The 25,908-nt window shown below is 39.6% G+C and overlaps 1 protein-coding gene and 1 pseudogene across 1 annotated transcript in view; both read right to left on the bottom strand.

The window, feature by feature from the left end:
- Positions 1–9,507, bottom strand: part of pals2a (protein associated with LIN7 2, MAGUK p55 family member a) — a 33,976-nt gene extending 24,469 nt beyond the window's left edge. The window contains exon 1 of the mRNA XM_052146889.1: positions 9,378–9,507. The gene's annotated coding sequence lies outside the window, so the exon portion shown is untranslated. The remainder of the gene's footprint in view (positions 1–9,377) is intronic.
- Positions 9,508–11,802: 2,295 nt separating this feature from the next.
- LOC127657626 (serine/threonine-protein kinase 31-like) lies at positions 11,803–21,449 on the bottom strand (annotated as a pseudogene).
- Positions 21,450–25,908: the final 4,459 nt, after the last annotated feature.

Below are 25,908 nucleotides of genomic sequence, written 5' to 3'. Positions count from 1 at the left end.
GCCAGCAGTTGCCGCCGAGCGTCACGACTGCTGCCACCTCGGAGAGCGAGGCGAAGACAAGAAATTGGCGGAGGACAGAAATTATGGCAAATATTCGGCAGAGCAGAGATAGACCTCTTCGCATCAGAAGAGAACTCTCACTGCCCAGTATTTTTCTCGAAGCGAGGACGCGCTGGCCCAGGACTGGCCCAACCGCCCGCTTTACACCTTCCCTCCCGCCTCGCTATTGCCACAGGTAATGCAGAGGATCAGGAAACGCGTCACTCGGTGCTCCTCATAGCCCCGGCTGGGAGAATCAGACATGGTTCCTGGAGCTTACGCAGCTGTCACTGACAGCCCCGTGGCCCATCCCAGTGAGAACAGATCTCCTCTCTCAAGCTCGCGGCACGATCTGGCATCCCCACCCAGAGCGCTGGGCGCTGCACGCGTGGGTGATCAACGACTACCCGTCGCTTTGCCAGAAGGAGTAATGAACACTATCATACACGCTAGAGCCCCTTCCACGAGAAGAATCTATGCGTCCAAATGGTCGGTGTTTTCAAAATGGTGCACCGACAGAGACCTGAACCCACGGACATTTGGGGTGTCGTCACTGCTCGTGTTTTTACAAGAGCTGTTGGATAAGGGCAGATCCCCATCCACGCTCAAAGTGTACGTGGCGGCCATCGTGGCGTTCGCCGAACCCCTGCACGGCCAGTCACGGGGAAAAAACGAGCTGGTCAGCCGCTTCCTCAGGGGAGCTAGAAGGATGAACCCCCCGCGCCCCCATCGGTTCCTATCTGGGATCTTTCTGTAGTTCTCGAAGCTATGAAAGCCCCCTTTCGAACCGCTTGAATCCGTGGATTTGAAATACCTTTCACTCAAAACCGTTTTTCTGACTGCCCTGTCATCAGTTAAACGTGTGGGAGACCTTCACGCGCTGTCTGTCAGCGCTGCGTGTATGGAGTTTGGACCAAGTGACTCCAAGGTCATTTTAAAGCCTAGACACGTCCCCAAGGTGATCGGTACTCCTTTCAGAGCACAGATTATTTCCCTATCGGCTCTGCCAGCATCCGATAGCGAACGCGACACAAATCTCCTTTGCCCAGTCAGAGCACTGAGATTGTATACTGCACGCTCCGCCTCTTTCAGACGCGCTGAGCAGCTTTTCGTTTCGTTCGGAGGGCGCACCAAGGGTCTCGCCACCTCGAAACAGACACTGTCTAGATGGATAGTGGACGTTATTGCTGCCGCGTACACGTCGAAAGACCTGCCATGCCCGTTAGGCATTAGGGCTCACTCCACCAGAGGCATGGCTTCCTCGTGGGCATGGTCCAGCGGGATTTCCATTCAGGACATATGTGTGGCAGCGGGCTGGGCTTCCCCCTCCACCTTTGTCAGATTTTACAATCTGGAAGTGCCCGCTCTGCAGGCAAAACTACTAGCGGTTTAATACGCTACAGCTCCCCTGGTGAGCTGCACTAATGGGACACATTCCACACAGACCGGCACCGCCGCTCTGTTTTTCCCTTCCCACTATGTGCTTATGAATCACACACACTGACCCGCACTCTTGCCGGCCAAATATTATTTCCCCACTCACAAGGGCTCCCCGGTCCCCCACCCCCTGGGGCTCATGCAGTGGATGCTTGGCAGCACGGCGTTGACAATGGGTTCCCGTAGCATAAGCTAGCTTACGCTAATATGAGAGAACCTCTCGTAAGAGAACGCCTCGGTTACCTCACGTAACCTCGGTTCTCTCTAGATGAGGGAACGAGTATTGCATAGCTGGCCGTGCTTCGCGCCACGCAGCGATTTTCGCTTCATTCAATGAAAACCAGGGTTCCAGCCTACTGAACTGCGCTTATATGCACCCTAGCCACGCCCATTCTGGGGGCTTTGGGACAGTGAGCGCTGGCGCCTCTCATTGGGCGAAGTTCACACAAGTTCGTCTATAGGCTGCAGCAGTTGCCGCAGAGCAAGCAATGAGCTCGCTAGCTAGCCCGCTCAAGGTCTGCAGTTGCTGCACTGCGTTGACAAATGATACAAAATTAAGGATAATTTTTTGGCTTCAATATCTCAGAAAAGATGAATCTTTCCCGTAGCGTAAGCTAGCTTACGCAATACTCGTTCCCTCATCTAGAGAGAACCGAGGTTACGTAGGTAACCGAGACGTTACTAAGCCCTTAGTTTGAACTTTACATTCCAACTTAAATGAGACTTTACACACAGCTGTTGCAACCCTACCCTTAAATCCCCAAACCCAACCCAGAAAGCTCATTCTCCAGCATAAGCTCTCCCTCCTGTGAGCTAAATCTACCAATCAGAGGTGAGGCAACACTGTTTACGAAACTCTCTGGTTAAGATACTCGCTGATGTCAAATTAAATATTATCAAAGTATAGGAAGACACTGCGATAAAGGTTGGAATTTGAATTGAATTAGCCATACCTATGGTAATGGGGTAGGTAGTTTTCTTGGGGGGTGGATGGTGTGTTGTGGAGGCGGGGGCCCCAAAGAGTAGTTTTGCTTAGGGCCCCCAAAAACTTCAGAAACTCCACTGGTTATATATAATAACTCATCAGCTAAATTAGTTTCAGTGCAGTTCACAGAACCTCTGCTCACTTTCTTCTAATGTGGAGCTCCTGGAGACAGCAAAAACCTGCAAGGGAGAGGTAAGAGTTTTCCAACAAACTGCAAAGTTTAAAGCAGCCAAGCTGCCCACCTGAGAGTAATGCCCCCACACATCACTCCACTAACAATATATAACACCATTTTCACAGAGGAAGAATTACATTTGTAACTGTCATGCTAATGTTATAAGGATTAAAAATTTATAACTTGTCTCAAATATTTGCCCTCTAATATTTTTATATAATTAGTGCCAAATTATTGGTGATACTGGTCAATGGGATGTTAACTAAGCAATAATAAACAACATTCCCTTCCAAATACAGTAGATATCTCACTTGTGAACATGACCGTAACTTGTCCTAAGCTGCGGAGGTGGTTTGTTTACTGTACAAAGTTCCTCTGAATGAAGGCAAAATAACATAAGGCCTACAATTCCACACAGAGGACAGCGTTTTAGCCCTTTAAAGGGATAGTTCACCCAAGAATGAAAATTTTGTTTGTGCATCTGTGTGTGCGAGTGTGTGTGTATGTGTGTCTGTGCGTAGGTATATGTGCATGAGCGAAAGCAAAAGAAAGAAAACTGAGAGAGGGTTAGGCTCTCATAAACAGAAACATGCAAGTTTGACTGTACTTCTCATGTCGCCATTCTTGTATATAGCTTTCCAGTTGCTACACAACTGTTTTATTAAGGATGTATTCACACTAGGCAATCTGTACCGTATCCGAGCACGTTTGACCCCCAAAGTCCAGATCTTTTGACTCCGTGCCCGGGCAGGCTCAGGCACGGTACGAATCTAGTGTGATTGCTAAAGGTGCGTACACACTGCCAGCGACTTTGTCATTCCATTGCTGTTGACAGCGAATCTCTTTTCTTGCCACTAAAAAACAAACATTTTGGAGGGAAAAGACTAAATATAAATGGAATCAGTACATACAATGCTTTATATCAAAGATGAATGAGAAACAAGACGTGCTCTTTGCCATGGCGGCTGTTTATCTGCGGCGAAAATGCAAATGCCGGTCTGTCTGGGTCCATAAAATCACTGCGATCTCAGATACACCTTTCCACGCAGTATTTTTCTTAAAAATGTCCTTGTACGTGGGAAGAGACATATCATAGAGCACTGGAAAATTGCTAACAGCAAGAATTAGCCTTTCATTCATCTTTCCGTTACTGCAGGAGCTGAGAGAGAGAGAGAGAAGGATCACGTGAGCTCTCCTGTCTTCTCTCCTATTGGCTGTCGCTTCCGTTAGTCGCTCTTCATTTGAATAAAGTTGAACTTGTCTCAACTTTGTTGAGTCGCTGGACAAGCCCACATCTAGTCGCCAACGGTCGCGACAGCTCGTGTCGCCGGAAGTCGCTGTGCTCTCATTGAAAATGAATGGTATGGAGTCGATGTTGCTGGCAGTGTGTACGCACCTTAACCGCGACAGAGCACAGAACTCGAAACTTGACGTCAATGATGCGACTGGGCAAAGAGATCACTTTAGTCTACTACATAGGTGCAGTGTTTACTTGACAGCAGGAAAAACTGATAAAACACACAAGAACACACAAAAACTTGCGACTATTTTCGTGCTAGTGGATACCAAAGAACCACTGAGCAATGACGTGACAAGCTGAAACAACTACGGGTTCTGTATGCACTCCGTAAATCTGGCAGCTTGCCAGAATAAAAGGGCAAATTGCAGTGGTCTGTCGACAATTAGGCTTAAGAGAGGGCCGTGTGTCACCGCACCCCAAATCACACAACATAAGCCACAAAATAAGTAACGTTACAATGATGGGCTCTATTGTACTCTATTGAGTAATTGTCTTCCTGTATTCTTCAAAATAAAAAGTTGCATCGTAATGACGTAAGTGTGCTCAGGCCCAGAATGTTAAGTACAAAGTGAGTTCAGGCAGGCTGGGAAGGGGGAGAGGGGGACAATTGTGCTTGGGCACGGTACAAGGCAACCGGGCCTAGTGTGAGCACTATTGTAATTCGTCATTTACATCACAGCTATGTGTCCTGCTCACGAGTATGTGTGTATGAGAGTGTGGGTGTGAGATGGAGCACATGGGAGCTTTCCACAGATATTAAAAGTAATTTTTGATTATATAGAAACGTTTGTATTGATCAAGTCATGACTCGAGTCTCTGTGCATGTGTGTGTGAGAGGGTCAGTGTGAGAGTGTGGGTGAGACGACCGCAAAAGAGTGAGATAAGGAGCACAAGGGCATTTTTCAACTGAAATTGAAATAAATGTAGGATATTATAGGCATTGTTTGTCATTCTTATCAGTGTCTTTGTTTTAATTGGTTATCTTAAGTTGGCAGCCTCTATGGCTCTTTGAAATAACTGATATAATTTTTCAAAGATAATTGGAACCTTTATGCAGTCAAGACCTAGAACTACTTGCACTTTGACCGTCTGTCAGCAAATCAAAATCAAGTAGATTGTGTTCGTGGTTGTGATTACATCACAAATACCCACATTCGTGGATGAAGTATGTCCGGAATCTATTCATACTACTTGCTTGCATTCCAAAACAAAAACATACCATTTTACCGACTGAGAAGTGCATCCTTCCTTAAATGCAATACATACTACTCTGATGCAGCTAATGTCTTTAATGTAGGGCTGGGCAATATGGCCAAAATTGTTATCACGATAATCTTTTTCATATTGTTCAATATCGATATTTATCACGATATACATTTACACATTGCACTTTCTTTTTTTTATTTCAAAGTTGACGGAAGAAAATAAGAAAAAATGTATTCTAAACAGTCAAAATAGTCTCTACAAAACTGACAGGGGTCCCTGTCAAAGCAGTGGGGTCTGCGGGATCTTTTACCAATTTTACCGTCTTTTACCGTTTATCAATTGAAAATGAATGTTAAAAGATCATCTGATTGTTCTGAAGCATAGTGACAGCAGTCCAGTATTTTTGGAATACTTTTACATTAAAATTAAATATTTTTTTTATATTTCTTTAGATTCAGATACCAAAGTATGGGGCATAGAAGCCCTTGTGACTGTGGAATGATACTGAATGTGGGTTATGGGGTGTCCCGAGAGAAAATTTTGAAAACATTTTGTATATTTTTATTAAAGTGAGAGACTAGTCCTAAGCTACCAACTAGTAATTTTAGTCTTTCCTTATCCATTCCAGACATCTAATTAATTTTCACAAAATTAGAACCGAAATAGATTTGTTTATTCGATTTTATTATTATTAAAGGCTCGTAACATGCTGATTAATAAAGATACATTTAGAAGGGAAAAACATTATGGTCTGAAAGGAGCTTTGAAACCACGTTAACTCATGCGGTGCTTCGTGTCTACACACATGCTGGGAAAAGAGGAGACGCTTGCGGAGCAGGACAGGGCAGAAATGATGCATGTTTGGTGCTAGAGAACATTATTTAAGATTACAGAGCAGAAAGATCAGAGCTGTTGTCCACATCACTGTTGTCATGAAGTCTTGTGGTGTGGATGGAATCAATCCGGTGTCCGACGTAGCCTAATTGTTAGCAAGGCAGCTAGCATTTGTTCAACTAGTCTGACCCTACGTTACCACTGGCGAGTTGTGAGTGAAGCTGAGAACGTTTTCAATTAATTCCTATGAAAGCCGTCCAGCCGTCATGCTCGCAAGGTGGATCGTATTGGCAGCGGTGCGGAGGAAGCTCTCTCCTAGCGCTGGGAGGGCCTTTGAGCGGATTTTGTCCGCCTCTGTGGAAATGCAGCCTGAGAAAGCCGAACTGCTTGTGTTTTAGCGACACGCAGTAAATATCGAAAAACTTATCATGGATTTTCTTTATCGTGATATATATCGTTTTATCGCCCAGCCCTACTTTAACGGATATTTACATCCATTCCAGGATTCTGATTGGTTAAGGAAGTACCACAAGGAGTGGTGGTGGCGTAGTGGGCTAAAGCACTTAACTGGTAAGCAGAAGGTTTTGGTTCAATCCCCACAGCCACCACCATTGTGTCCTTGAGCAAGGCACTTAACTCCAAATTGCTCCAGGGGGATTGTCCCTGTAATAAGTGCACTGTAAGTCGCTTTGGATAAAAGCGTCTGCCAAATGCATACATGTAAATGTACTTTGACAGCAGGTGAATGAGGCAGTTTAATCGCTTGAGGAATCACATGATCAAATTGCAGGTGATTAAACCAAAGTCAGGGTTCAGGTCCTATCCGACATGCTCACACTTACAAATAATTATTTTTCATCAGGAAAAGATACTTTATGAAGGCTACAGTTCACAGGAACCATTGAAGTCTCAATTTGAAGCCCATCATCAATGCTGAAAAACACTGGTCATTTAAAGTGAAAGGAGGTATTAGGTGTTGACTCGATCCCTGCTCTGTGAATTTCTGTGAATCATACTGTATATTATGTGTGATTGCACCGTCTGGTGTAGAATAGCATGTTCACACTAATAGCTGCAAGGGGAGCAAAACTAGGCCATGGAGTTTAGAAGTGGAGGAACATGAATCAGAAAAGCCTGCATTACGAAATATAGAAACACAGTAGCATGAAATGTGTGTTTGTTCAAGCTGTTATCGAATCAAACTTAATAGCAAATGAAGCCATGTAGGTTATTAGCCAAAAATAAGTGGTGGTGGATGACCCCTCTAGTGGGACTGGTCTACTATATAAAAACTAAGATCCATGACAAACACTTTCAAATGTCCCTTTTGTTAACCTCTGAAACACATTAAGGCTGACACTCTATAAAATAAAAAGCTTTTGATTGTGTTTCATTTTCAGGATTACCAATAATTAAATATAATTTTATAAACTTCACATACTCACCCACCATCGACAGAGACTTATCGAACTTGAATGAATGAATTTGGCTGAGTTTTATTACTCAGGAATTCACAATGTGTTACAACCACTGCATTGAAATTCCACTATTGTAATACAGAGGCAGATTTCTTAAAATAACAGAATTTACGGTACAATTATTTTCAAACAATAATGACCACCAAAAATTATATAGTACTAGTTGTTCTTTTTAATTGTCCTGTGGCTCAACTTAGAAAATATGGTTTAATTTGTAATAACAACCTTATAACAACAATACTCATCATTATAATCATCAATGGACCTGATGCATGGTAAGCACGACTTGTATGTTCTTTAAAATATTTTACAGCAGATACATTTTAATACTGAAATTACCTCTAATGTCAAACCGTTGACAAACACATCTTGTGAAGTGCATTATCATATGATGTGCTTTAAAATCATCTGACCATCTTTAACCATGTTAAGAATTAATTACAGGAATATTCCAAGTCTAATAATACAAGTTAAGCTCATTCGACAGCATTTGTGGCATGATATTGATTACCACAAAAAAAAATTTTTTTTTTTTTTTTACAATTCTGGGTAAAAGTGAGGCACTTTCAATGAAAATGAATTAAAATACTCACTCTTTCAAAATTATAGCCACAAGACATGAACAATATTTGTGTTAACTTGATTTTGGTGTGATAAAATTACCTTTAACCTTTTCTGTGTAAAGTTATAGCCAATATTACTTCGTTGCCATGATGATGCGATATCAAAACCCCAAAATGACGGTAAAAATTGAACTTTTAACAACTTTACAGTTCAAATAATACATGAGTTTTAACACACACAAAATCAATATAAGTGATTTTTATAACATTTTAGAATTAAACTTCATATTTCTGCCTTTAACCCCACCAAAAATTGGCCTCCATTCACTTCCATTGCAAGTGTCTCACTGTCACCTCGACTGTTGCTTTTTTTTTTTTTTTTTTGGTCAAATTGAAAATTTTGTGGTAATCAACATTATACAACAAATGCTGTCGATTGAGCTTAACTTGTATTGAACCCGTAATATTCCTTTAAAGCCTACACACACCTTCACAAACAGGTTATTGATTAATTTAAATGAAACTGTACTTTCAAGCTCTGACACAAACAAACAGACAATGAGCATTCAACAATGACAACATTGTCATTTAACACACATCTTATTGTTGCTTCAACATGCTTGACTGTTCTGAGATCTCCATATATTCTGTGAAATACACCACTATAAAGACAAATCCCTTATGACAAGAAGCAAAACTGACAAAATGTTCTAATTATTGTTGTAACTGAGTTATAACACAAACCATGTTTGAACAAGCTGCTCTCGTTTTTGAATGAAACTCACTCTCGTGCATTCTAGCTACGAGGCAATGACGCGTGCTTTTCATCTACATTTCCAGTGCCCATAACATGACATTTACAGTACGCCTGCCATGCTGAACCTGGGCACATAACGTTACAGACGTAGATTTGTATGATAGCAACACTAGCGCACGTGCGGCCCATTCAACTTAAAGAAAACGCGCAGCGCGTGGGACGCAGGGAGCACATTGCTCGCGTTGTGCTAGTACCGCTCTCACGCGCCTTAAGTCATTATTTCCTCAAACAATAAGTAACTATAGGCGAGTTCAATCTCAAAAGTATTTTAATGTACGGTTCACGCTTCGTATTCGCATTTCTTTCATTCATAGCTTGAATTGGCAGCAAAAATTAGCAGTAACAGTGTAGCCACGAAGCGCTAGCAGCAATCAGCTGTTTATTATTAGACTGCTAACTGGATTTAGCTAGTAAACGCTCCAATCAAAAGTGTCCCCAGTGTGAGACAGCAGTACAGACAGCCACGTGTAGACCCCTCGATGGCCTGCACTGCTCATACAAACAGCCGCACCTACAAAGAGATCCACAGTCATCGTAACTTACCTCACTGACCCCCCTGGGTGGATCTGTGGTCCAGTGAAAAATTTAAAGCCCCATGAATTTCCCAAGCAGCCAGAACAAGACTATCCCTTCTCTACTAGTGCGCTATATGTCAGAAAAGGATGTTAGGATCCGCCCCTTTCGATGACGTCTGAGTGGAATGGCCAATCAGAGCCACGGAGTGCAAAGGGGACAGGCCAGCGGGCTGTCTGTCAGTTTACTTCAGATAATAGCTGTGCATGTGCGACTCATTTGAGAAATATGTGAGAGGATTTCATAATTTCTCCACCCCATTACTTGCTCAGTTCGTTAAGGGTGTGAGTGACCCTGCAGTCACAACTGATTGAATATGAATGTTGTACGTCTGTAATGTTGTATGTTGAACCTGTATGTCTACCTATTCATGCGTAAAATCATGCAGATATGGGTGTCAGGAGCTTCAGTTAATGTTCACTTCAACCGTCAGAATGGAGAAAAAAATTTGATCTCAGTGATTTTGAGTTGGGCTGGTTTGAGTATTTCTGTAACTTTTGATCTCCTGGGATTTTCACACACAACAGTAGTGTAAAGAGAATGGTGCGAAAAACAAAAAAACATCCAGCGAGCCGCAGTTCTGTGGACGAAAACTACTCGTTAATGACAGAGGTCAGAGGAGAATGGCCAGACTGTTCCAAGCTGACAGGAAGGTGACAGGTGTGCACCTTGACACACTTTATGGGGCATGATACTTATCTACTTTTTTTTTTATTTTTTTAAGAGGAAGTATGAAGTCATAACATTGCTGCTGTATAGTGGTGTTCTAACATGTTATGGTTTTTGATTCTCTGTCTCTATAGGCTGATAGGCTGGTGGTAGTCAATTTTAAAATCAGTCAATTTTCCGACAGATATAATCTCTATTTGGAACTAAATGCAACAATTGAACAGTAAAAACAATTTTGACAGCCTGACTTATGCCCATACATACAGTAGACCCGTGCTGCTTAAAATAACTTATGTGGAAATCACATGTAGAAATTATTTTTTACCATTGTGACAGTATTTGACCATGCAAAACCCACCCAAACACCAATGTTTTTTTAACAAGATTAGTCTGTTCCACGAATGCAACAAGATATATTACATAAATAGGTATGTAACAAGACTGGCCTGTTACACACATGTAATAATTATTGTCAATTACACATAATTACAATGGTACATGCTGTTCCATAACTTAAGTACATATTAAATGCATGATATTTCATGTTATTAAATTATTTAGTACTCTGTACTTACATAGGTAATTACACTGTAACAGGGGCACTAAAATAAAGTGTTACCACAAGTTAATTTATATATAGTGATTTTGATACACAAGCAATACACAATAAATAGTGTATAGTGATCTAAGTGAATGGACACGGTGTCAGAGCAAAAGGTTTAAATTTGCCTACTGCCACTCTCTGGTCACCACTGAAATTACTTGATGGATAACAAACGTCAAATGGACATTTCTTTGAATCTAAGAAGACTATTCTAACTTGCAACATGAAGAGAGTAGAATGTAAAAAAACACAAAAAAAACAACCAGCTACAATGAACTAAATGAGTAGGGAATTACTAGCCTTAGGTATAATAACAATCAGTGGGCAACCCAACTTGTATCATAGAGAAGTTTCAAACAAATAAAACACTACCATCCTGACAGTCTGTGATCTTTTTCCATACCAGAGATAGGTTAGGACATTCAGAGCACCAACATCATCAGAGGAAATAATAATAACAGTAATAAAGCTGAATAAACTGGGTTTAATATTTGTATTTGTATTAATTGTAAAATGAAATAACAATAATTATGATACTAATATAAAAATATTTTGATTACATTTTACAGGGGCCTGGGTAGCTTAGCGAGTATTGACGCTGACTATCACCCCTGGAGTCGCAAGTTCGAATCCAGGGCATGCTGAGTGACTCCAGCCAAGTCTCCTAAGCAACAAAATTGGCCCGGTTACTAGGGAGGGTAGAGTCACATGGGGTAACCTCCTCGTGGTCGCGATTAGTGGTTCACGCTCTCAGTGGGGCATGTGGTAAGTTGTACATGGATCGCGGAGAGTAGCATGAGCCTCCACATGCAGAGTCTCCTCAGTGTCATGCACAACAAGCCACATGATAAGATGCACGGATTGACGGTCTCAGAAGCGGAGACTTGTCCTCCACCACCCGGATTAAGGTGAGTAACCGCGCCACTACGAGAACCTACTAATTATTGGGAATTGGGCATTCCAAATAGAGAAAAGGGGATAAAAATAATAATAAAATGATTATTAAATTTTACAACACAGCCATTTGCTCTATTAATGAGTTTTAAAGAACATATAAAAGTATGATTACTGTGATCAATTTTAAGCCTATTTCTTTATTAAAAACTCAATTTATACTCCGTTTTACTCCGGACCTTTTACGGTGTTTGTGCCACTTACAGGTGTTTTTGTGAGATCATAATCCCCCAAAATGCCTTTATCTCGGCCAATGACAAACACATTGTTGGGGTGTAGAGATGCATGAGTAACAGACGCTGCATGTAGATTCTGTAGACCCAAAGTTACGCCTTTCATCACCTTCCTAATCTCCTACAGGGCCATAACACCAAATCGGAAGTCAAACAACTGTTTTTTTTTTTATTTTTATATAGTTAACAAATAATAATTGTGTACTCTTTATGCTATCTTGCTATTACAAATTTTTCAATTTTAAAGGTGAACGGTGTCATTTCTCCATCACTAGCATCTCCAAATGCAGTAGCAAAAGTTATGACAATAATAATATTTTCGAACAGTTTTTTCTGAACCTTCTACTATTTGCCATATGTAGAACAAACAGATGACAAGATTTGTGTATCACACCATTAAAGGAATATTCTGGGTTCAAGTCAAGTTAAGCTCATCAACAGCATTTGTGGCACAACATTTATTATCAATAAATGATCATTTTGACTAATCCCTCTTTTAAAAAAATGGGTTACAGTGAGGCATTTACAATGTGGCCAATGTTTGGAGGGTTTAAAGGCAGAAATATGAAGCTTTAAAAATAAAAAGCTTACATTAATTCTTCTGTTAAAACTCATGTATTTTTTGAGCTGTAAAATTGTTTAAATTGTCAGTTTTGGTATTTGTGGCATTACATCATCATGGCAACAAAGTTGTAAAATTGGATCTAACTTTACACAGAAAAGCTTAGTAAGTGATTTCATCACACTAAATCATTTTAACATGCATATATTGTTTATGTCTTGTGGCTATACTTTTGAAACAGTAAGTATTGTAATGTTTACAGATTCACCCCATTCACTTCCATTGTAAGTGCCTAATTGGAACCCAGATTTCTGCTTTCTTTTTTCAAAACTCTAAATTATTTTTTGTGATTATCAACATTATCCCACAAATGATCTTGATTGATCTTAACCTGTACTGAATTTTTAATTTTTAATTGAGCCAATGTTACTGTGCCGGGCTGGTCAGGATGTTCAAACCATTTTCAGGTGAAATGAATCAAGTGGTTTACTTACAGTTGTCTCTGCACATTAAGCTGAGATAGATAAAATGCATTTTAAATACACTTCAGCTTTAAATACTAAACAGGTTTTACAAGCTTTCTAAGTATTTTAATGTTAATCTCACACACGTTATATCGGTCTATAAAACCTACATAAGTTTAAAAGTGATAAAGGCACTCACAGAAAGGGACAGTGGGGAAGATTTCTGAATGGCTCTTAGATTTCCATTAGAGTAGTGTGGTACCATGATGTATGCTAATGGATCAGACTGGATAAAACAGAACACATTTGACACATACTCTGGTATAAATGCCACAGAGCAGGAACAAAATTGAAAAATGTACTTGAGGTTCCACACTCAAATATAAAGTCTGAACCTAATATTAAATTAATAACATATAAAGAAGAAGAAAAAGAGAGAGGACTTTGCTGAAAAACAGGGCCAAAAGAGGCACAGTTGTGGATGGATTCTGCTGTTGAGCTCTGTGATACTGGGCAGCCTGTTTAAGCATCTTCTTCTCTGATTGGTCATCTATGGTGTAGCACTGTAAGAAATAACCCAGATCTCTAATAAATATTTAGCAAAGTTAGCAGGTCTAAGTGTACTGTGTTTGGAAACAAGCTACAGTTAAAAAGTGTGAATGACATTGCATTAGCTACCAAATAATTTAAGATAGCAAAAACATTTGAACATTCAATTTTTTGTGGTTTTAAATGATAAAGACAAAGTATTTGGACACCTGGATGAGAAACTTAATGGAAAATGTCCATGGTTAATGTGATGTGACTTCATACATCCACTATAAATCACCTGGAGACCAGTTAGTTAAAAGTAATTGCAAGCACGGCTCAGAAGCATGAAGTTAGTTATGAGAAAAGGTCTAGCATAACTGGTTTGCAGATGTCACATACGATTCCTTGACAAATTAGTATACTTGGCTATAAATTACCTTCAGGACTACATTCTGTCCCTGGAAGTCTGTGCTCGGAGTATAAATTGAGCTGTGCCAAGCTCTTCATTAACAGCCCTGCATAGCTCTGAAACCACATGTATGCAAGGAACGAACATTCAAACACAATTTAAATGATAATTTGTTTCAATGTTTGTTTTCAACTATAAATTCTCCTCTCTACGCAATAGGTGGCAATATGCATGAAGAATGTAAATCTTCTTTTATAGTAAAAAAAAGTACATAAATATTGATCTGTTTCTCACCCACACCTATCATATTTCTTCAGAAGACATGGATTTCACCACTGGATTCTTATAGATTACCTTTATGCTACCTTTATGTGCTTTTTGAGCTTGCATTGTGATGACCAACAAAGCTGAGATATCGTTCAAAAAACTTTTTTTGTGTTCAGCAGAAGAAAGTCATACAGAGAATTTCCATTTTTGTGTGAACTATCACTATCACAAGGAAATAAACAGTTTTTTGTAATAACGATCTAAAAGTAGTAGTCACCATGTAGCTGTTGATGTCAGCATCAGGGTAGATCATCGGTAGCTCCGGAAAGCCACTGTTCACCAGGTCACACAACATTATCTGCACATGAAAATATTCTTGACAAATCAGACATCTGTTATTTTTTGTACAGCCTACAAATCTATTGCAAAAGTAAAATGTAACATTCATCTTTGCACAAACATGAATTGTGTATAATTCATGTTTGTGCATTTCTCAGTGGTGTTTCTGTTAGGACTGCCATCCTCTAACTAAAAGATCCTTTTAGATATGGCATGTTGAAAGTATCTTTGCACAGCATCTTCTGAAAATTTTAAATAACTATGTACATATAAACATACATATTGCTTCTTCTCATGGCCGATTTCTCGAAAGAGAACATTCCTCGTCTCCGTGATCTCCTCCTTCTTCTTAAGATTCTCAGGCAGGTCCAGCTCCTCTGCCTGTGAAAAAACTCAAACTGATCAGTAACATTATATACAATCAGCACTGCCAACTACCGAATAGGCAATATACTAATCAAGCAATAGATCATGACTAACTTCCAACATGCTGTAGAAAATACTCTAACAGGTCAGTTAATTTTGTGAACAACATTCCCATAATGTGGTTTATCAGAGCATATTCAAGTTTTACTCTTCTCACCTCCTCCAGACAGCTGACCTCTACAAGTTTCCAGCGCAGCTGAGATCGAAGGCTCCTGATACGCTTCTTCACTAAAAACAGCTCATCTGCTTTAGGAGGGCTGTTCTCCCACTGCTGCACTTCCTGCTTAAACTGCAGTTAAACATCATGAAAAAGATGAGAATATTGTCTTGATATCGCTTTAATGCTGGGAGAGAACTGGCAGAAATAAAATGGTATAAAAGAATATCAGTGCTGCAACTATCCACTAGATTTTACATTTGTATCATTTGAGAAAAAAAAACAAAAAACAAACAAAAAAAAAAAACAGATTTAGAGAGTCATGCATCCATTTAGCAACCCAAATAGGAAAAAACATTGTGTTACCTGAGTAATCAGCACCTGTGGAGCACCTATTCCAGAACAGGGCATATTAGTACCCGCAGTAGTCTGGCTGCAAATTCCTCCGCCGAATTCACGAGCCACAGGGCTAGTGAAGTAGGACATCCAGGGTCCACAACTTCGTGCACTCGACTGTGGGTAAAAGCACATGCTTTCACCTTAGGGGAGGTGGAAGGGTGCTATACACAAGCGATACATCTGGCCAGTTGTTCCGTAGTACCAAACTCTACCTGTTCGTACTTGACAAAACACGGGACGAAACCGGCTCAACCCGGAGATTGTAAAATCATGCAAAGTTATTGGGTGCAGCCCAGCCTGCTGCTCTGCAGATGTCTGCTAGAAAGGTGCCCACAAGGATGCCACACTCCTAGTAGAGTATGCTCGTATTCCCAAAGAGGTGGGCACGGCCTGGGCCTGGTATGCCAGAGCGATGGTATTCACGATCCAGTAGGAAAGCCTCTTTTTGGAGACAGCGTTCTCTTTCCACTGTCTGCCGAAGCTGACAAAGAGCTGCTCAGAGCATCTAAATCTCAAATTGAAAGTACGCAAAGCACGCACCGGACACAGCAACGACAGGGTTGGATCTGCCTCCTCCCAGGGCAGTGCTTGCAGGCTCACCACCTGATCCCTGATGGGGCGTGAGTGGCGAACCCAAGAACCAATCATCAAGCCGCGCTCACTCAGGGGAGAGTGGAGGGTTCCATTCCAACCCGATACTTGCGGCGGCCCAGGCAAGCATGGCGGTCAGCTTCTGCGTCAGCCTCAGACTGGGCAGGCAGACCCGAAGGTGGCAGCCCAGTCGAGTCCTCAGCATCTGACATCGCCAGTGCGCCCTCCGATGCAGTGATCGAAGACTCATCCTGTTCGAAGGCCCCGAAAGAGACGTCAAGCTGGCCATGAGGCAGGCTGGTCTCTTCGGAGCCAGACGGGAGCAAACAAACGTGATGGGGAACAGGAGGTCTACGGGGAATTACCCGGCGAGACCGCGCCCATTGAACTTCCCAAATTGGGGGGTTACAGTGGCTTTCCCGCTTCAGAAGAAGGAAAGCTGTGACCGCAACTGTAAATGGTCATGTACTCGCAATGACAAAATGAACCATTCACAAACACTGCCTCAGTGTGATCGTTGCCCAGACACGTGAAGCAGCACCCGTGGCCGTCGGAGGCAGAGAGATAACGACAGCATCCAGGAATCACACAAAGACGGAAAGGCATCAACAACTCTCATTGGCCTTTTCTCAAAAGAATAGAGATGTTCGGGGCTCTCAAGAGCAACCCCTAGTGTCACTACATCGACACAACGTCGAGTGAGTGACAGAAGAGCAACGGATGTTAGTTATCAGGTGTAAAAGTGGAGCTTCTCTTACCTTTTTGTTGAGTTCATACTTCTGCCTACCTCTAACAACCTCTGCTCTCTCTGGATGTCCTGCATGGCTTTGTGAAAGGCATTAAACACTATCTTCCTCTCCTGACTTTCTTGTTCCTTTGAAAACAATGTAAACCAAATTGACCATTTGTCTATTCCAAAATTAGTTGAAATATTTAGTTGAAATATTATATTGAAATACTTACTAGTGAGAAAGTCCCTTTTGAGCAACCTGGTGTTGTGCCCCACTAAAGTTTCTAGTTGTAAGAATCTCCTTAAAGGAATAGTTCGCCCAAAAATTACAACTCTCTTATCATTTACTCACCAGATGTGTATGACTTTTTTTCTTCTGCAGAACATAAAATAATTTTTAGAAGAACATCTCTGCTCTGTTGGTCCATACAATGCAAGTGAATGGTGACCTGAACTCAGAATGTCCAAAAGCACATAAAGGCATTACAAAAGTAATCCATAAGACTCCAATGGATTAATCAAAATTTTCTGAAGCAATCCAATAGGTTTTGGGTGAGAACAGACCAAATGTAACTGAACATCTTGCAATTGCAGTCTCTTGGCACGATCATGATTTTAAGCTTGACTACAACTGATAGTGCTTGACGCATGTGCAGAGCGCTAGATGGCTCTAGCAACTAAAATTGATCTTGAAATAATGAACGTCAAATAATCAAATAATGAAAAGGAGTTTCACTATCAAAACCATTTGGATCACTTCAGAATACATGGATTAAACCACTGGAGTCAAATGGTTTACTTTTGTGCTGCATTTATGTGCTTTTTGGATCTATGGCTCTAATCTGTGTACCAGTAACTCTTCAGTTCATGGGTCAACCCCTCGAGACTGAACTTCCAACCCTTTGCATAAGCAACACAGAAACATTAGGCTGTCCCAAGAAGTCTCAGATATAAACAAAGGAGAGCAAAATATTACATGATGAAATGCTGCTACTCTGTGAGCAGTATGTCAATTATGGAAGAAACTTACAGAGAACGCAGTGGTGAGTTCTTGACACATGGCTGTGTCAGCATTCAACAGGATCTCACCCAAACCTTCGGCAACATCTTCTGTCAGTGACGTTTTCTCCAAACACATAAACTGACAAGATTCATACAGCCGTGAACAAGAGCCTCCACATATAGAGCACAAAAATAATGAAGTGCCTCAATACTGTACAGTTACACTGTGGTTTGTTTTCGCAAACATACCTTGCTTAGTCTGGCTGCCCAGTTGCTAAGGGCAAGGAGAGCCTCATCTGTAGTTTTTTGAACACTCTTGATTTTCTGGTGTTTCTGTCTCTTCCACTCACAGAACTTCTCAAAAGAGTATTCCTCTGTGTGTTCCTCCAGCATAACTAAACTAAACATCGCAGTCAATGATAACCCAACTTCCTGTGGATCCAGATGGCTGAGTTAAAAAGGCAGCAATGGAAGCTGGAGATGCTTGAAGCACAGTGTGGTTCACATCTCTACAGATAAGATTGACACTATTTTCCCCCATGTATGGAATTGTTACACTTGGAAGAGACAGGAAAGTGATAGAGAAGAGAGAGAGAGAATGGGATCAGGACACAAAGCAGGCCAGATCTAAACTTTCTTCCAAAAAATAATCTGATACTATTTGAAAACTTAACAACAAACTATACAAAATTACCACAGTGAAAAAAATCAGCAAATGAAGAATCTATGCATGATGAATCATTATAACTTGTATGTTTTTAACCTAACTAATACAGTAATGGATAAAGACTTTTCCTTCACAACACACCTTTAGCCTGTCCATGCGATCATTGATTGGCAGCTTGTCCACCTCCAGCAGGAAGTTGTCCAATGCAGCTGAGAGAGCATTGCGGGCATCATTCCTGCTGTTGACTAGATACTCGATTTCCCCCATCTGACAGAACACACATAGGCTCATCACCACAGCTCCAATACCACTATAATCTCACCTTTCCTACATGCAAACATACTGAATATAGAGTAAGTACATTTCTTGCAAAAACAGTAGTATTCTTATTACATTACATGTATCACACTGCTAGAAAGGGATTTTATGTTAGGATTGAAATTTAATAAATATAAAATACCATTAACCATTTTATGATCTTACTTTAAATAGGTATTACCACTGTTTACAGATACCCAGGCACATAATACAAAAATTCATTCATTCATTCATCAGGCGACTGTGCTGTATGTTCTACTCACAGTTTGACATGCTCTTATACTCTCTAGAGTTTGATCATACACATTCCATGCGAGCTCCAGCTTCTCTGAGCTCAACGGCATTGAGATCCTGTAGTTCATGATGATGGTGATGGACTCATACTCTCCCTGGGGTTCAAACCCAAAATAATCCCAACAACTTGGTTTTAAGCCGACCTTTACCAAAGTTCTATTTTCATATTATGCCACATTTCAGTCCATTAGAAATAATAATAATATATTATCAAGAAACTCAAAGTAAAAATAATATTACAAAAATGAAACTAAACACTTACTGAGAAAAATATCCAAAGTAAACACTTTTTGAAGAAAATAAAATATCACATAAATATAAACACTAATTGCAAAATGTTTTTTGACCAAATGAATGCAGAATGCATCTTTTGACCTTTAAAATATTGTTTTATGTGCTTCATTTTGAAGTGGTAAAACTGGCTGCTTGTATTAACACCAGTGATATTCGCCTCGAGACTTTGCCCATGGTTATTTAAATATTGCAGTATACACAATATACAAAATATTTATTTTGACTGACACTTTATATAGTCAGCACAATGTACAGTATGTAAAAGCTACATTTTGTTATAATCTAAGAAAATCTATTTCTAATTGTCAACAATTTAAATAACAATTTTGATTCTCGCAAGGATGCTGCAAAACAAACAAAAGTAAAAACAGTGATAACAGTAAGTGCATCTCCTTTTTTATTCCTGAAGAATCTTGCCTTAGTTTTCTCAGAGAATCCACTTTTTTAGCCAGCTGGGAAATTATGTCTGCAACTGTTGTCGAATGATTATGGTCAAACTCCTTTGTCTTTTCAAAACTCTCCTTCACTGTCTGCAAAGTATGACCAAACCTTCATGTAATCATCCCATGGCATGGTCTAAAAGACACTGAACATTCAACACCCAAATGTGAAAACACAAGTGTGAAATACAGCACCCAGTGCTACCCAACTGGTACCTGGAGTTCCAATTTTGCCTCCTCGAGCTGCTGCCCCAGAAGAGCTGCATGCTGCTGGATGGCACTTCCTTCATCTTTTAGCTTCTTGATATCCATCTCCTTCTCTTCAATCACTTCTCTCATCCTCTGGGTATACAAAACAGGGGGCACATATTATCTCAGACATGTACTCACATGTAGGAGTTTGAAGATACAATCAAGTGTGATTTCTTACATGTGGCATCATGATAAAGAAGATACCTGAAGCAAGCATTTTTATACATCAGGAATGAGAACACAAAGCAGTATATCTGTAAATGTCTCCTTAGTTGTCTAATACATGCTGTAGAGTTTCTATGCTCATTTCCCTCTTGAAATCTCTTTTCCACTGGGCAGTGTTCATGTTGTTTAGATGAGGAATGGATCTGGTGATAAACTGAAATTAATAAAACATATAAGAATGACAAAGTGCCACCTGCATCTCAGCCTTTGTCTCATTCAGCTCAGTATCCTGCTGTTCGTCTACATCTGTTTTTGGTGGCTTGATCTCTTTTATAGGTTTCTGGTCAATATTTAGTTTCTCCACAGGATGGAGCGCAACTGGAGTTTTCTGCTCCCTAAAAATGCAGAGAAATATGGGTTAGTCACTACGCTTATAAATTAGCAGATATTTAATTTGGTACATGCATAATTCTTACTCAAAAAACCCATCTTTAAGGAATAGTTCAGTAAACAATAAAAATTATCTCATCATTTACACACATTCATGCCATCCCAGATGTTAATTTCTTCTTCTGCTGAACACAAATACATATTTAAGCTCTGTTGGTCCATACTATGCAAGAGAATGGTGAAAAGAACTTATAAGGTCCAAAAAGCACATAAAGGCAGCAGAAAAGTACTAATTAATATGCCATTATTTTAGAAATAATAACATTTAGAAATTCTTTGACATTTCAAACATTAACCACATAAAACCCAGCGTGATGCACACATATTTTGTTCATCAACATTTCTGTAATTTCTCATATTGTAATTTAAATATAAAATACAATGTATACTAATATCTAAAGTGATAATTACTAGTAATTTGAATGAATTTCCTATTTCTCATAACTGCTCAAAACAACTTAGTGGTTAAAATTTATGAAATCAGTATATACCTGTTCAACTAAACATCATCTAAACAACTGTACAATGCAAGTATACAACATTTAATATGTGTTTACTATGCTTTTTGAACAACATGAAGCGGATTGAGTGAGCACTGGAAACTTAAAGATAGATTCATGAATATGACCTCAGACTCATAGTATATTATCTAATTTGAAATATTTAAATGCACTGCAAAAATATGTAATTGGCTAAATATGTCAATCAAATTATAACAGTCTAGGACAGGCATAAACCTAGAGTGTTTCCCAACCTTTATTCTGCCACGGCACACTTTTTATAATTAAAAAAATACCATAGCACACCACTATCTCACATAACCATCATCGATAGTTTTCTTTTTCAAGAACTTTTCCATGTTTTCGGTCTGTCTTTAGTAGCATGTTTACTTGTAATGTTTGAAATGTGGCTATGCCAAAAATGCAAGTCACGTAGGTACTGTACAATGAGGTCACAGGTGGCAAGAGCACTAATTGGGTAATAAAAAAACAACAAATTTTCTCATCTAATTTGTTGATTTCTTCTTGCAAATTAATGCTTTCAGTGCCACAGTAAATTACAGGGATGCAAACTCATGAAGGGCAAGTCATTGCTTTATAGTGTTTAAGTATTAAAAGAACAAAGCAGATCTATTGCTATCCTTCAGTTTGAGCATGATTTCTAGTGATGGGTCATTCGTGAACGAGTCTGCTCTAAGAGCAGGCTCGAATATCAGAAGAGCTGAATCTTTTTATAAAAATATAAAACAATTAAGATATGAATAATCAAAAGATTTAAATCAATATAATTAACTAATTCAAAGAATGAAAAAAGAAATAAAATAATATAATATAGGCCTAAATGCTCAAGCACATATACAGTCTGCTCAAACTAACTCTTCTCTTATCGTGATTCAACTGTGCGCATATTCCACCTGCATCCGCGTTCTATTTTTATTGCGATTAAACTGTGTGCATTTTTTCAGCGCACACCCGTTTTTTTTCTCCTCTGCGGTACACAGATTATTCATCGATCTCAAAGCACCGTTTATCAAGAACAACCACCACCAACAACAAACAATTGTGTTGGCTGACGGAGAAAAAGGCTGACGAAGAAGGTTAATGAGTTAGAGACTCGCATCCAAATGCTAGTGGAGGTCAGTGAGAAAGAGAAGCCGGTAGATACTGTTTCGGATGCGAGTAGTAGTACAGAGAGCAACATAAACACTTTGGTTCTGGCTGTAGAGCCCCTGCAGCAGGGCATCTGGGTGACGTCTCAGCGGCATACTCGCTCAGCAAATAGACACCACTCTCCTGTTCCTGTTAGGGTTTGCAATCGATTCTCCCCACTCAGTGATACAACCACTGAGAATTATGTTGAAAGAGCCCTTGTTATTGGCGATTCTATTGTAAGGAACGTGGAAATAGAGGCTCCAGCCACTATTGTTAATTGCATTTCGGGGGCCAGAGCGTCTGACATCAAATCAAATTTACAAGTGCTGGCTAATGCTAAACGTAGATTTTTAAAAATTGATATCCATGTCGGCACTAATGATGTCCGGCTTCGCCAGTTGGAGATCACTAAAGATAATGTTAAAAAGGTGTGCGAATTTGCAAAAACGATGTCAGACACTGTAATATGCACTGGTCCCCTCCATGCTCGTTGTGGTGAAGAGGTTTATAGTAGATTAGTGTCACTGAATGGCTGGATGTCTGAGTGGTGTCTGAAGAATAAAATGGGATTTATAGAAAATTGGAAGAGTTTTTGGGGTAGACCTGACCTGCTAAAGAGAGAAGGACTCCATCCCTCCAGGGAAGGTGCCGCTCTCCTCTCTAGTAATTTGGCTCATATCTTAATGATAGTATTTGACTAACTGGGGCCCAGGTCAGGAAGCAGACAAACTGGTTAATCCAAACGTCTGCTAGCTGTTTTGAGACGTCACACAGGTCACATAAACTACAACACCTAGATATCTCATAGAGACTGTGTCTGTTCCCCGAACTACCAAACACAATACCCTCACTAAATAATTTAGAAAAAATTTGATTAAGGTCAAACTTGAACAAAACAAAGAAATTAAAATTACACATCATATAAAAATAGGACTACTAAACATTAGATCTCTTTCTACCAAAGCACTAATCTTTAATTAAATGATTACAGATCATAGATTAGATGCACTCTGTTTGACTGAAACCTGGCTTAAACCGGAAGAATATATTAGTTTAAATTAATTTACTACCGCAGGTTAGTGTTATAAACATGAGCCACATCTGAAGGGTCGAGGAGGAGGTGTTGCTACTATTTACAGTTAAGTATTTGGTGTTACTCAGAGGACAGGATATAAATGTAAGTCTTTTGAACTAATAATGCTTAATGTGACACCGTCAGATATAAATAAAAAATCTCTGTCGTCTTTTGTCCTTGCTACAATGTATAGATCACCCGGACCTTATTCTGATTTCCTTGGTGAATTTGCTAATTATTTTATCAGATCTTGTAGTTACTGTAGATAGAGCATTAATTGTTGGTGACTTCAACATTCACATCGATAATGAAAATTATACATTGGGATTAGCATTTATCTATATTCTCAACTCTCTTGGAGTCAGACAAAATTTAACTGGACCAACTCATCGCCATAATCATATGCTAGATTTAATTCTGTCATATGGTGTTGATGTTGATAATATAGAAATTCTGCAGCACAGCGATGACATCTCGGATCATTACCTCGTCTCTTGTATGCTGCAATCAGCTAATGTTACTCAATCTACACCACGCTATCATTCAGGTAGAACTATTCTTTCGACCACTAAAGATAGATTCACTAATAATCTTCCAGATCTATCTCATACACTCAATAAACCCCAAAGCCCAGAAGAACTTGATGAAATAACAAAAATATAAATGCAGTCTTCTCTAGCACTCTTGATATTGTCGCCCCACTTCGATTAAAGAAATAAGCCCTGCACCATGGTACAATGATCACACTCATGCTCTCAAGAGAGCAGCTTGGAAAATGGAGCGCATGTGGAAAAATACAAAATTAGAAGTATTTTGTGGTGCATGGAAGGATGGTGTCTGTAGATACAGACAGGCACTAAAAGCTGCCAGATCAGAATATTTTAGTAAACTCATAGAAACAAAAACACAACAATCCTAGATGTTTATTCAATACTGTGGCTAAACTGGTTAGGAATAAAGCCTCAACAGAACCAGATATTCCGTCGCAGCACAATAGTAATGACTTCATGAATTTCTTTACAGATAAAATTGAAATAATCAGAAATAAAATTGGAATTATGCAATCATCTGTCATAGCACCTCAGAAAACAATGTCTAATAATTTTCCTCATGTGCAACTTCAATCCTTCTCTGTCATAGGTCATGAAGAGCTAACAAAACTTATCGAAACATCAAAAGCCACAACATGTTTGTTAGATCCTATACCAACTAAGCTCTTAAAAGAGGTATCCCCTGTAATATCAGAACCTCTTCTTAATATTATTAACTCCTCGCTATCCTTGGGACATGTCCCAAGAAACTTTAGTTTCAGTTATCAAATCGCTTATTAAGAAGCCACAACTTGATCCTGGAGAATTGTCTAATTATAGACCGATTTCAAATCTCCCGTTTATGTAAAAAATACTAGAAAAAGTAGTATCCTCCCAAATGTGTTCATTTCTACAGAGAAATAGTATATACAAAGAATTTCAGTCAGGATTTAGGCCTCATCACAGTACAGAGACTGCACTTATCAACTGATCATGCATTTCTCTTCTAGTGCTTTTAGATCTTAGTGCTGCATTCGACAGGATAGATCACGACATTCTCTTGAATAGGCTAGAGAATTATGTTGGCATTTGTGGAGTTGCATAAGCATGGTTTAGGTCATATTTAGCAGACCTCTACCACTTTGTCTATGTAACTGAGGAATTGTCAAAAAAAACAAAAGTAAAATATGGAGTGCCACAGGGATCAGTTTTAGGGCCTCTGCTTTTCTCCATGTATATGCTTCACCTGGGAGAAATTATCAGGAATCGTGGAATAAGTTTCCACTGCTATGCCGACAATACACAACTTTTATATTTCTTCAAAACCTGATGAGATTTCACAATTCTCTAAATTAGCAGCGTGTATCAATGAAATAAAAAATTGGATGGCCAGAAATGTCCTTCTACTCAATTCTGACAAAACAGAGGTACTAATTATTGGACCAAAAAACTCTAAAAATAAGCCACTACAATATAATTTGACTCTCGATGGATGTACTGTTACATCATCTTCAACAGTGAAGAACTTGGGTGTTACATTTGATACCAATCTGTCCTTTGAAAATCAAATTACCAATGTTTGTAGAACAGCATTCTTCCACCTAAGAAATATTGCTAAATTACGGCACATGCTCTCTGTTGCTGATGCCGAAAAACAAATTCATGCATTCATGACCTCAAGACTAGATTATTGTAATGCATTACTGGGAGGATGTCCAGCAAAATCATAATATAAACAATAAACTTCAATTGGTTCAAAATGCAGCAGCCAGAGTGCTAACGAGAACCAAGAAATATGATCATATTAGCCCCATTTTATCATCGTTACATTGGCTACCTGTTAAATTCCATATTCATTTAAAAATTCTGGTAACTACAAACAAAGCTTTGAATGGTCTAGCTCCGCAGTACTTAAGTGACCTTCTACCACGCTATATTCCAACATGTCCATTATGATCGCAAAATTCTGGCCTGTTAATAGTTCCTAGAATATCATAATCCACAAAAGGAGGAAGATCCTTTTCATA

Source organism: Xyrauchen texanus, chromosome 17, assembly GCF_025860055.1.
Source record: "Xyrauchen texanus isolate HMW12.3.18 chromosome 17, RBS_HiC_50CHRs, whole genome shotgun sequence".
NCBI classification, from domain to species: domain Eukaryota; kingdom Metazoa; phylum Chordata; class Actinopteri; order Cypriniformes; family Catostomidae; genus Xyrauchen; species Xyrauchen texanus.
Note: the sequence above shows the minus strand (reverse complement) of the source record. Positions and strands in the feature narration are given on the sequence as shown.